This window comes from Etheostoma spectabile, chromosome 18, assembly GCF_008692095.1.
Source record: "Etheostoma spectabile isolate EspeVRDwgs_2016 chromosome 18, UIUC_Espe_1.0, whole genome shotgun sequence".
In the NCBI taxonomy this organism is placed as follows: Eukaryota; Metazoa; Chordata; class Actinopteri; order Perciformes; family Percidae; genus Etheostoma; species Etheostoma spectabile.
The window spans coordinates 21,895,075-21,899,444 of NC_045750.1; the positions used below are offsets into that span (position 1 = coordinate 21,895,075).

The window sequence follows — 4,370 nt, forward strand, 5'->3', positions numbered from 1 at the left end:
CCATTACGAAAAAAAGCCCTGGGACCGCTACCAAGGACTTTTTTAGTATACCTCAGTCGAGGTTCCAAGCGAGCCGAGGCGATACCAAAAGGTGCGTGAAAACCTGCAGACCGTGGTTGGTCGGAGAGAATCGTCACTTATGACTGCGTTGTTAGCAAACAAGAGTGCGGAGTGTGTTCCGAACCAACGGGACCTTTAAAACAAATCTAGCCCGACACCGACAGATATCCACTCTCTGCACTAATCTCACTTTTAACTGTTGGGCTACTAGCGGCTTCATGTCGTTTCCAATATTGCACACTGTACTTTAAAAAAACAAGACAATAAATATAAAAAAAGTTTTTATTTAGCTTTTAAGTAGCGCATCAACCCCCCAAACTTCCCGGTTCTTTCTGCACCCTGTGACAGTGTCCTGTCGGCTCTGCTGGCCCAGATGCATCCCAGTCGTTGTAAAGCCTCTCCGTAACTCTCATAAAGATTATACGAAGTCCAGTGATCAGAACCAGAGATCTCACCGGTCGGACATCGCCACCAGACGGTCTGCGGCGGCGATTTTGCAAAGCGTGAATGCTCTGAAACACAAACAGTACACAGCAGACATGTTGGTGTGGTAATCGTGGTTGCTAAAGTTCATGTACTTATAGCGTATAGTAAATACTGACTGCGACGCTGTACACATGCAAATGTTTAGCTAACGTTACCAGGAAACGTAATTACCCTTTTGTGTCGGCGAACAACCGTCATGTCGTGTCTGAACTCGTCAGAATTCCCAAACTCCTGTTTTTTTTTAGCGGTGATTTTGTTGCTTCCTTTAGCTTCTTTTGAAGCAAAACATTCTTCTGGCCGCGGCGAGTAGCGACGGCTGTTGTGAGTCGCGCGGAAAATTACGTCATCACGCGTTGCTATAGTGACCAGCCACGCTGAGGCGCTATCAATCTGCAATGGAAAACGAACAGATAATGGGCCGAGCCGAGCCAAGCCGAGGCGAGCCGAGGAAGTGTTACCAGCAGTGGAAAAATGCCAATAGTGTGTGGGCTTTATAGCTAACTGCAGCCAGCCAACGGGGGGCAATCAATAAGTTTTGACTTCACTTATACAGTCTACCCCACACACAAGACTTTATATGTCTTGTCATAAGTAAATAAAATAGAAGGTTCTGTTCTTTCTCTTCAAAAAACACCAATAATTAAGGTCCATACAATACACACGTGAACTGTGATGAAAGTGAATTGACATTAAGTTAACTGAGACCCAGAACCAACTATTCAATTTTCTCCACAGCATACACAGCATCTTTATCATAGATGGTGACAGATTGATGACGGCGCTAATGGACTGCATTTTTAATCATGGAGGTTTTCTGTGTTTTGTGTGGGGCTTTTTTTTTTTTTTTTTTTTAATTATTATTTCCTTCCAGGCCATTCAAAACCCCAGTGACTTCACGCTGCAGGAGGAGCTGGAACTCAGTCTGCCCCTGGTCATCAAACTCAGAAGTTCTACAGTTTCTCTTCAGGTAGGTATGGTCACAGTGTACAGCAAAATGTCCTTATCTTCTCATCTTTCATCATTTTAAATGGTCAGAACAAAGCTTTGTAATTTCATCATCTCTGTGCGTGTGCGTGTGTGTGTGTGTGTGGTGCGCGCGCAGAGGAGGCTCTGCAGAACTTGTTGGAGTGCCTGACTGTGCGCCCTTCACGCCCACTCAGCACCTGGAGAGAGAGCAGGCGCTGGCCAAACAGTTCGCTGAGATCCTTACTCACCCTGCGCTTCGATGAGCTCAAGGTCTGCTGGAAACATTGTGCTTCAGTCCCTCATCCTCATACTCAGCAGTACTGTTTATTACGTGGCGCTCAAGGTGTTTTTGTCCGAGCGCTGACTGTTTTCTGTGTTCCATCAGATGAGAATTCCTGCAATCCAGAATGACTTCAGTACTACAGAAGAACCATCAGTCGAAACCGGATAAACAACATGAATGTGAGTGGTCAAATAGTGTAATATATAAAGATCTCCTTAGCTGGCACTATGCTCACAGCCATTGTATTCTGGGGGTTTGGATCCACATACAAGAGGAAACAATCTTAAAGTTGCTCAAAGAGATGTCAATACAGCTCTCTCATATGCGCTAGTTGCCTGGCCCCAGAATACATGTAAAGAACAGTCTCTGTAGACAGCCCAGGGTCTACAAACGCCAACAAAAACAAACTGGGATATTTTTCTTTACAAGGCTGTGTTGCACAAGCGGCCTTTTTATTACGTTCTCACTGACGCCTACAGCTATCAGTAGCGCACGCTTCAGCACACAGACAATTGATGTACGTCATTCCAAACCACACTGCTTTGGCAAAAGTGAAGTTTTTGCTCCGCACCTGGGTGTGAGCTGCAAAGTCACCTTAATCTAGACTATTTTATTAGCAATGCCCGATGTCAGGGCATGGAAAAAGTAAAAAGAATCTATATTATACCACTATCAAGGCTAAAATAGCACCACACATCAACTGTAGCATAACGAGGGTTATACATGTAAACCAAAGCATTGAGAAGTGTACAAACAGTTTATTAAAAAGAAAGTTCATAAACACCGTACCGTTCATGTATAGTGGAACCAGGTTTTGGTGCCAACATAGGTATTACTACTCTGTACTTACAATAAATATGAGGAGATGCTGGTGCATTGGAAAATTAAGAAAACTGGGACAGAAGAACCCTCCTACCGACTTCCTGTTGTCTGTGCTGATTGTTGTGCTCCTCCAGTTGGACATGAGAGGGAAGTCAACAACGAGATGGCCAACAGGATGTCTCTGTCTACGCCGAAGCCACGCCCATGCTGAAAACACTCAGCAACGCAACCACAAGCTTTGTGACAGAGGTGAGGGGATGACGCTGCCTTACTTTTTGTAACGAGTGAGAGCAACAATCTCGCCACAAAGTCACTTTAACTCAGCAAATCTCTTCTCACACTGAAGGAATTAATTATGAAAACTCGTTTTTCAGTGCTGCCCGTACATTTGGCTATCTGGAGTGCCTTCCAAACCTCCAACTGTGAAATAAGACAACCCAGTCAGTTGTTTGTGGACTGCTCGGTTCAGAAAAATGGGATTCAACCAGCCATTCAGTTTGTGTCACATGCAGGCTCATTAAAATAAACGCTCATTTGGTCTCCCCCCGCTTGAGTCGAGAACTACCTTTGCAAAGGTGTGCATCATTTGAGAAAGCACATTGTTTTTTTTCATGTCGTTTCCAATATTGCACACTGTTACTTTAAAAAAACAAGACAATATATATAAAAAAAGTTTTTATTTAGCTTTTCAAGTAGCGCATCAAACCCTCCCAAACTTCCCGGTCTTCTTCCTCTGCACCCTGTGACAGTGTCCCTGTCGGCTCTGCTGGCCCAGATGCATCCCAGTCGTTGTCACAAGCCTCTCCGTAACTCTCATAAAGATTATACGAAGTCCAGTAGATCAGAACCAGAGATCTCACCGGTCGGACATCGCCCACCAGACGGTCTGCGGCGGCGATTTTGCAAAGCGTGAATGCTCTGAAACACAAACAGTACACAGCAGACATGTTGGTGTGTAATCGTGGTTGCTAAAGTTCATGTACTTTATATAGCGTATAGTAAATACTGACTGCGACGCTGTACACATGCAAATGTTAGCTAACGTTACCAGGAAACGTAACTTACCCTTTTGTGTCGGCGAACAACCGTCATGTCGATGTCTGAACTCCGTCAGAATTCCCAAACTCCTGTTTTTTTTTAGCGGTGATTTTTGTTGCTTCCTTTAGCTTCTTTTGAAGCAAAACATTTCTTCTGGCCGCGGCGAGTAGCCGACGTGCTGTTGTGAGTCGCGCGGAAAATTACGTCATCACGCGTTGCTATAGTGACCAGCCACGCTGAGGCGCTACTCAATCTGCAATGGAAAACGAACAGATAATGGGCCGAGCCGAGCCAAGCCGAGGCGAGCCGAGGCAAGCTGTTACCAGCAGTGGAAAAATGCCAATAGTGTGTGGGCTTTATAAGCTATACTGCAGCCAGCCAACGGGGGGGCAATCAATAAGTTTTGACTTCACTTATACAGTCTACCCCACACACAAAGACTTTATATGTCTTGTCATAAGTAAATAAAATAAGAAGTGTTCTGTTCTTTCTCTTCAAAAACACCCAATAATTAAGGTCCATACAATACACACGTGAACTGTGATGAAAAGCTGAATTGACATTAAGTTTAACTGAGACACAGAACCAACTATTTCAATTTTCTCCACAGCATACACAGCATCTTTATCATAGATGGTGACAGATTGATGACGGCGCTAATGGACTGCATTTTTTTAATCATGGAGGTTTTCTGATGTTTTGTGCTGGGGCCTTT

General features: G+C 44.4%; 1 protein-coding gene across 3 annotated transcripts in view; it reads left to right on the top strand.

The window, feature by feature from the left end:
• Window positions 1–4,370, top strand: part of fam49a (family with sequence similarity 49 member A) — a 46,945-nt gene that overhangs the window by 37,222 nt on the left and 5,353 nt on the right. The window lies entirely within an intron of this gene.